The sequence below is a fragment of the Podarcis tiliguerta genome, assembly GCF_965153285.1.
Source record: "Podarcis tiliguerta genome assembly, chromosome: 16".
Classification (NCBI taxonomy): domain Eukaryota; kingdom Metazoa; phylum Chordata; class Lepidosauria; order Squamata; family Lacertidae; genus Podarcis; species Podarcis tiliguerta.
Genome location: NC_139549.1, coordinates 35,703,014 through 35,712,402, shown reverse-complemented (window position 1 = coordinate 35,712,402; position 9,389 = coordinate 35,703,014).

Genomic DNA, 9,389 nt, shown 5'->3' with positions numbered 1-9,389 from the left:
CACGGGGACAAACAGAAGAAGACGCCTTTACCCCGGTATGGCTCCCCTTTATCACATACACAGCCCAACAGGACAGGGACAATAATCCACCAACCGCATACAAATCAATATGGCTAACCTCACCCAAAACACCCACCCACCTCACTCACACACAAAAACAAAGATCACCACAGCCAATCACAAGCAAACAATCACACCCTAGGCCAACCCCAACCTCTCTCACCACCAAAGGAACACAAGTGAACAACACAAGCAACGCTGACCCCAAACTCTACATACATTAAACATAATAGAAACACCGCCACCCGACCCCACCCCCTTCCATTTTCCCTCTCTCCACCCCCTCTTTCTTTTTTCTTTTTTTCCCTTCTCCCCCTAATGCCTCAACAAATGAAACGGATTTGTTAAAATGTTACATGGAAAAAAAAATACGAGGCATTACAATTACTTCTGTAAAACAAGAAAATCCTTAATAAAATATCAAGATGGAAAAGATGTTAATGTTGGATAATGCATTCCAGAAATAGCCCATCACCACTGCGAAGGTCTGTCTCTTTGTCACCACCTTCAGTAGGAGGGGCACAAGGAGAAGACCTCTGATTATTATCTTGGAATTCAGGTAACTCCACACAAAAAAGAGGCCTTAAAATACTGGAGTGGAGATGTCCACCTCTGCAGGGCACACAAACGCCTGAACACCTTTGCAGTTTCAGAAACATATTGCCATTCTGGATCTCTTAGTTTAATTCCCGTGTGCTTCTTCCTTTTATCTTATCATTGCAAGTGAAGACGGAATTGTGATCAACACCAACCAGCTGAGGCAGAGCTTTGCACGTGTGCAGATAACTAGCATCACTTGTCCCAACTATGTCAAACTTTTAGAACTGTTGTAAGGGGAGAGGGGAATGAATCTTGCCTCTCAGGTGGGCCCCGGAAGTGGGAGAGACCTGGCCAGCTTCACCAAAGCCTCGTTGCACCTCGGGGTCATGAGGAGACCCTCCCCAGAGCCCGAAGGGGATATCCTGACATGACATGAGCCAACAGTGTGACGCGGCAGCTAAAAAAGCCAATGCAATTCTGGGCTGCATCAATAGGAGTATAGCATCTAGATCAAGGGAAGTAATAGTGCCACTGTATTCTGCTCTGGTCAGACCTCACCTGGAGGACTGTGTCCAGTTCTGGGCACCACAGTTCAAGAAGGACACTGACAAACTGGAACGTGTCCAGAGGAGGGCAACCAAAATGGTCAAAGGCCTGGAAACGATGCCTTATGAGGAACGGCTAAGGGAGCTGGGCATGTTTAGCCTGGAGAAGAGGAGGTTAAGGGGTGATATGATAGCCATGTTCAAATATATAAAAGGATGTCACATAGAGGAGGGAGAAAGGTTGTTTTCTGCTGCTCCAGAGAAGCGGACACGGAGCAATGGATCCAAACTACAAGAAAGAAGATTCCACCTAAACATTAGGAAGAACTTCCTGACAGTAAGAGCTGTTCGACAGTGGAATTTGCTGCCAAGGAGTGTGGTGGAGTCTCCTTCTTTGGAGGTCTTTAAGCAGAGGCTTGACAACCATATGTCAGGAGTGCTCTGGTGGTGTTTCCTGCTTGGCAGGGGGTTGGACTCAATGGCCCTTGTGGTCTCTTCCAACTCTATGATTCTATGATTCTATGATTCCTGTACGGGCTCTGGAGAGGCACAGGTGAGCCGGAGGAGCAGCTCCCAGCCAACAGGTGATGCACGGCAAAGCCATGCATCAGCAGAGCAAGGCCCGAAACAGCTCTGGTTCCCATGATACATCAAGGGGTCAGCCAACTTTTTCCGCAGGGGGCCAGTCCACTGTCCCTCCCCAGCCGCCGCCTCAGTTTGCGCTTGCCTCATTCGCCAAAGGCCTGGCAGCGGTGGCACAAAATGGGCTTCCTGCCTAGAGAAAGAAGGAGCTGCGCTTATCTTCCCAGGGGCTGCCACCACCACCGCTTCTTCTCATGAAGCGGGTAGGCAGAGCGAGCTCATCCGCTATGCTCTCTGGCCCACAGGAGCACCAGGGCGGCAGGGGCAGGAGGAAGAGGCTGAGTGGCGGCGGCTCTGCCAATCAAACCAGTGTGCGGCGTTTGATTGACAGAGATGCCCCTGCGCTGTGCTGAGGTAAACCAGGCACGGTGTTTGATTGGCAGAGCCGCTGCTGCTTGGCCTCTTCCTCCTGTGGCCATTGCAGGAGTCTCGGCTTCGCGGTGGGTTCCAGCTTCGCTGCGTGAGCCGGATTTATGAGCCTGGGGGGCTGCATCCGGTTCCTGGGCCTTAGTTTGCCTACTCCTGTGATATACAGTGGGCGCTTGGGTTGCGAACGTGATCCGCGTCTGTGCATGTGCGGGTTGCGATTCAGTGCTTCCGCGCATGCGCAACCCCTGAAACCCGGAAGTAACCCATTCCGGTACTTTCAGGTTTCGGCGGGTCTGTAAGCCGAGGTATGACTGTATCCTCATTGAGCTCTGGGGTAGGTCTTCTGAGGGAGTTGCGATCTGGCACCTTTGGGTGTAGAGGAAAAAGTGCGGCACCCTTGCCTTGGCCAACCACCCAGGAACCGCATGCTAGTGAAAGATCCAGTTATGGCTACTGGAACTATCCACCTCTGCTGTAATCTTAAAACAATCCGTTTCCTCCCAATTTCCAGGGGTTTTGTGTGTATGTGTGATCCAAGCAGGGCTTGGCTGAACAAGCCCTGTCACAGGTCCAGTGCAGGCCAGGCACGATGTGCTCTTGCGAAAATTGCTCATTTCTGAGCTGGTTGGAGCAAAGCCTGCTGCAGCCAAGGCCTGATGGAGAGCAGAAAAATGATCAGCTTTAAAAGAGAAATATTCCCACAGTGCTGAGAGCCCACATGATGGAGCTATGCACCCATGCAAGCTCTGCAACTTGAGTTGATGAACTGCATCTGCCTTTTAGCCTAACTTATGTATGTCAACAGTATTAAGCTGCAGCACAGGGTAGCTTAAAACATCCAAAGAAAAGGGAGAGGAAGGAATAGCCGTCCTCTGTTCCTCCTGTTGTTTCCAATGGGAGGAGAAGCATTTAATATTTATTTGTTCATTATTTGCTGCTTACTAGAATTTGCTGAAAGTCACTTAAAGGTGTTTTTTTAAAAATAAAAAATACAGTGCCAAATTCAAAACACACCAGAAGATAAAATGAACATTAACTAAAAGTGTTCATCCTGCAGTAACAGACCACAGTGGTACCTCGGGTTACATACGCTTCAGGTTACACACTCCGCTAACTCAGAAATAGTGCTTCAGGTTAAGAACTTTGCTTCAGGATGAGAACAGAAATCATGCTCTGGCGGCACGGCAGCAGCAGGAGACCCCATTGGCTAAAGTGGTGCTTCAGGTTAAGAACAGTTTCAGGTTAAGAATGGACCTCCGGAACGAATTAAGTACTTAACCTGAGGTACCACTGTACTGGTCCATCTAGTTCAGTATTGTCAACACTGACTGGCAACATCTCTCCAGAGTTTCTGGCAGGGATGCTCTCCCAGCCCTACCTGGAGATGGTGAGGATTGAACCTAGGACCTTCTGCATGCAAGGCAGAAGCTCTGCCACTGAGCTATGCCCCTAAAGACCAGCATTGCCTCTGTTACGTTGTTCTCTTTATAAAGCCAGTTCTCAGAATTGTGTGAACACACTGTGCAGGCAGCTTTTTGCGCCATATTTCTTCTGTTCCCACCTCCCTCCCTTTGCACGTCTTTCCTCCTTAATTATATCCACTTGCAACCACAACCACTTGCTGTGACATCTCAAGCGAGTTAATGCCCCTTTTATGCTTGGTCACCTTTCCTGTTGTACTGCGAAAACAAAGGAAGTTAAAAATATATGTTATATATTGTCCTGGATATATGTAAGCAGGGCAAAGAAAGCACCACATTACAAATAAAAGGACCATCAGCAAGTGGAGCTTTTGTTTACAGACTCTATTGAAGTGGCTTAGCAGGGTGCATTAAGGACATCTTAAAATGTGTATGGGGCTGGCAGTCCATGAAGGCTGATAGCCTGCAACTTAAAGACCAGGAACTGGAAACCTAACAGCCAAATTCACCCCCATTGAGAAATACCAGCTGAACCCCAATGGACAACTTGGACGCAAGGGAACTGTATGTCTCCTCTCTTTCCAGTGGATCTGTGGCAATGAGATTTGGCCCTGTGGTGTAAACCACTGAGCCTCTTGGGCTTGCTGATCGGAAGGTCGGCAGTTCGAATCCCCGCAACGGGGTGAGCGCCTGTGGCTCGATCCCTGCTCCTGCCAATGTAGCAGTTCGAAAGCACACCAAAGTGCAAGTAGATAAATAGGTAACACCCTGGTGGGAAGGTAAACAGAGTTTCCGTGCACTGCTCTGGTTTCGCCAGAAGCGGCTTAGTCATGCTGGCCACATGACTCGGAAGCTGTATGCTGGCTCCCTCGGCCAATAAAGCGAGGTGAGCGCCGCAACCGCAGAGTCAAAAAGGGTTTTCTTGTGTGTGTGATTCTTTGTGGCTAATTAGCGGCGCGCGCAGTTTGATCCATCTTTTAGATTTAGGGGAGCTAGTCTCAAACGTTTGTTGGGGGAGACCTAGGTTTTTTGGGGGGGAGTTATTAGTCCTGTCTTCACACTTTTTATGATGCAGGACCGCTGTAGCCACCCCCAACAACACGTTCTCAAGATGGAGGGGGAGGGAACAGCTGCAGTCGCCTGCAGTTCCTGCGCAGTGCTTGCCATCTTGCCAAAGGTTGCAGGCAGCTTTACATGCAGCAATTGCATGTTGATTGCCCTCCTAAAAGACAAAGTCCAGCAACTGGAGGAACGTGTAGCTACACTCCAAAGAATTAGAGAGCTGGAACTCTTCTTGGAAGCAGCAGAGCACACCGTCTCCACCAAGGAGGAGACAGGAGACTCCCCTGGGAAGGAGGCTAGTTCACCAACACAGGAGCCCGATATGTGGAGAAACGTGACTCAAAGAAGTAGGAGGCCCAGGGTTCGCTCTGATTGTTTAGAAATACACAATCGCTTTCAGGTCCTCTCCCCTAGCATGGAAGACGAAGAGCAGACTCCATTTGAGGATCTCTCCCTCATTACAGTCGATCAGGTATATGAAGATGAACAGCAAAGACAGTCCTCAGAGAATGTGCAGGCGACCTTGGAACGGACCGCTCACGGAAGAACTCCGACCAAACCTAAGAGGAGGCGTGTAGTGGTGATAGGGGATTCCCTACTGAGGGGAACAGAAGCAGTGATCTGTGGGCCTGACAAGATGTCTCGGGAAGTGTGCTGTCTCCCCGGGGCTAAGATCCAAGATGTAACTGAACGACTGCCAGGAATCATAAAACCCACTGACAAATACCCCTTCCTCTTGGTTCATGTGGGAACCAATGACACTGCAAGCAATAGCCTCCAGAAGATCAAAAGAGACTACGAGGCTCTGGGCAGGAAATTGAAGCAATTAAATGCACAAATCGTCATCTCATCTGTCCTCCCAGTTGAACGACGTGGCCCAGGGAGAGAGGGGGAAATAGTGGAAGTAAACAGCTGGCTTTGCAAATGGTGTAAACAGGAACGGTTTGGATTCTTAGATCACGGACTGCAGTTTCTTGAAGATGGACTTCTGGCAAGCGATGGGCTGCACCTCACAACGGTTGGGAGGAATGTTTTTGCCAAAAAACTCAGAAACCTCATCAGGAGGGCTTTAAACTGACTAATGTGGGGGAGGGAGACAGTGCTCCTGAAGGTAGGAGTCTATCAATTGATGAAGATGATCATCCAAATGTCATAGACCAAATGGAGCAAACAGCAAGCAGACCTAGTGGTGGGAGGAAAAAATCCTTAAATAAGAGACACGGGGGAATGACTAATGGACTTCAATGTCTGTACACTAATGCACAAAGCATGGGAAATAAACAAGATGAGCTTGAGCTCTTGGTACAGCAAACTAAATATGGCATAATAGGCATCACTGAAACCTGGTGGGATAAGTCCCACGATTGGAATGTAAAAATGGAGGGATACAATCTATTTCAGAGAAACAGACCAGACAAGAAAGGAGGAGGAGTGGCGTTATATGTCAGGGATGTGTATACCTGTGAAGAGATCCAAGATTTAGAACCTCAAAGCCAAAGTGAGAGCATTTGGGTCAAAATTAAGGGAGAGAAGAATAACAGTGACCTCATTGTAGGAGTTTACTATAGATCCCCAAGCCAAACGGAGGACATAGATGATGCCTTCCTGGAACAGATGGCCAAGCATGCAAAAGGAAGGGAGATAGTAGTAATGGGGGACTTCAATTACCCGGATATTTGTTGGATGTCAAACTCAGCCAAGAGCATAAGGTCAAACAGATTCCTCACTGGCCTTGCAGACAACTTCATTGTCCAGAAAGTGGGAGAAGCAACAAGAGGAACAGCCATTTTAGATCTGGTCCTAACCAATGACGATGACCTGGTTAATGGGGTAGAAGTGGAAGGATCATTAGGCGCAAGTGATCATGCTCTTCTGAAGTTTACTATACAACGGAAAGGAGCAGCCAAGCATACTAGGACTCAATTTCTTGACTTCAAGAAAGCCGACTTCATAAAACTTAGGGAAGTGCTGGGTGAGATCCCATGGACAGTAATACTAAAAGGAAAGGGAGTTCATGATGGCTGGGAGTTTGTTAAGAGGGAGATAGTAAAAGCACAACTTCAGGCAATACCAATGAGACGGAAACATGGAAGGTGCCTAAAGAAGCCAGGGTGGCTATCTAAAGAACTTTTAACTGAGTTAAGATTAAAAAAGGATGTGTACAAAAAATGGAAAAGGGGGGAAACCACCAAAGAGGAATTCAAACAAATAGCCAGCACGTGTAGACACAAAGTCAGAAAAGCTAAAGCACAGAATGAACTCAGGCTTGCTAGAGAGGTTAAAAGCAACAAAAAAGGCTTTTATGGGTATGTTCGTAGCAAAAGGAAGAACAAAGAAACAGTGGGGTCACTCAGAGGAGAAGATGGTGAAATGCAAACAGGGGACACAGAAAGGGCTGAACTCCTCAATGCCTTCTTTGCCTCAGTCTTCTCCGATAAAGAAAACAATGCCCGACCTGAAGAATTTGGAGCAAATGATTCAGTAGAGAAAACACAGCCCAGAATAACTAAGGAGATAGTACAAGAATGTACTATCAATGTAAAGTATTGCACTTGGGCAAAAAAAATGAGAGGCACAAATACAAGATGGGTGACACCTGGCTTGAGAGCAGTACATGTGAAAAGGATCTAGGAGTCTTGGTTGACCACAAACTTGACATGAGCCAACAGTGTGACGCGGCAGCTAAAAAAGCCAATGCAATTCTGGGCTGCATCAATAGGAGTATAGCATCTAGATCAAGGGAAGTTATAGTGCCACTGTATTCTGCTCTGGTCAGACCTCACCTGGAGTACTGTGTCCAGTTCTGGGCACCACAGTTCAAGAAGGACACTGACAAACTGGAACGTGTCCAGAGGAGGGCAACCAAAATGGTCAAAGGCCTGGAAACGATGCCTTATGAGGAACGGCTAAGGGAGCTGGGCATGTTTAGTCTGGAGAAGAGGAGGTTAAGGGGGGATATGATAGCCATGTTCAAATATATAAAAGGATGTCACATAGAGGAGGGAGAAAGGTTGTTTTCTGCTGCTCCAGAGAAGCGGACACGGAGCAATGGATCCAAACTACAAGAAAGAAGATTCCACCTAAACATTAGGAAGAACTTCCTGACAGTAAGAGCTGTTCGACAGTGGAATTTGCTGCCAAGGAGTGTGGTGGAGTCTCCTTCTTTGGAGGTCTTTAAGCAGAGGCTTGACAACCATATGTCAGGAGTGCTCTGATGGTGTTTCCTGCTTGGCAGGGGGTTGGACTCGATGGCCCTTGTGGTCTCTTCCAACTCTATGATTCTATGATTCTATGATTCTATGAGTCAGCCACGACTGGACCTAATGGTCAGGGGTCCTTTACCTTTTTTTTTTAAAAACCTGGGGGGACTAATATGTGGGGCTGGCTGCTCTATCTTCTCCATTTTGAAATAGACCTGGTATAAAACTAGATAGGGCTTGCAGCTGCTCTATGGAAAAAAATGCAAATGGCTATGGAAATGGAAATGTGAAGAACTAAATTTAAGACTGGAAGTATGACAATCTGGGAGAAACCGAAAGACAGACAGATTCGCCCATCTGTAAATGTGACCAGTCAATATTCCAGTATTTTCATATTCGTAATCGTTTCAACATAGCCTGGGACCTTTTGGCGAAGGGCAGGCAATACATAAAAAAAAAAAACAGATCAATAAATAATCCTATTTTGCAGGTGAGGAATGTAGAGACTAAGCAACAAGCAAATATTAGCGTTAGTTCTGCATTTTTTTGCCTGCAATTGTGAAAATGACTGGGAGTGAGTCTAAATTCTTACCGATTAATGCAGAACCATCCAAATATCTTCCTACAAAAAGTTCCTATTTCTGTTGCCCAAAGCAAAAGCAAAACTGGAAAATCCTACTTGGAGATGAAGAGAGTACTGCAAAATACTCCTCTATTGCTCCTTGCCATCCCTCAGCTCCGCTGATTTATTATTTTCTTTTTTAAGGCAATCTGGGTAACCAAGAAGCCCCAAATTCTATTGCATCCACCAGGCAGGGAAAGTTTGGGAACTGGGAACAAGCAGCAATCTGATCTGCTGTGGCGCTGTCTGGCTGACACCCAGCTGTGCATAATTAGTAGAACAAATTGAGCATGATTACACTTAATAAAGAGCTTGATCTGAAGCATCCAAACAAGCTGGAAGGAAGAGTGGCAGGGAGGTGGGGGAAGCCAAAAAGCCCCTCCTTAGCAGCACCGGTGTTAATTCAACACAACAGGCATCCCTTCTGCTTGGATCCTCACCAAAATATTAAGATTGCTGAGGGTCCTGCAGTTCTCTTGTACAACATGCAGGGCTGGCCCACCCATGAGGCAAGGTGAGGCGGCTGCCTCAGACGGCAGGATATACAGGGACAACAGGTGCTTATTCCTCCTTTATTCCTGATGCTAATCCTCACTTGCCCCTTCTTCTCTGCCATTTTGTCTTTCGCCTCAGGTGCCAAAATGTCTTGGGCCAACCCTGATAACATGGCTCTTCTTTTTTGGTCAGTTTCTTCCAGCCTTGACTCCCCAGATGCTTTCAGACTCCAATGGTCAGCTGATGGGACGTAGTCCAGAAATGTCCCAGCCATGTTTTGGGAAAGGCTGCTGAGCTGTGTGTAAAATGCACCCTGAGAAAGATCTACAGCCAGAGAAGGAAGTCTCTTGAGTTGCGTGTTAGATTAAGAGAAAGTGACTTGTATCTTTTAAGAGTATAGAGACAAGTGAGAACTGGGATGCGGAATTTAGGA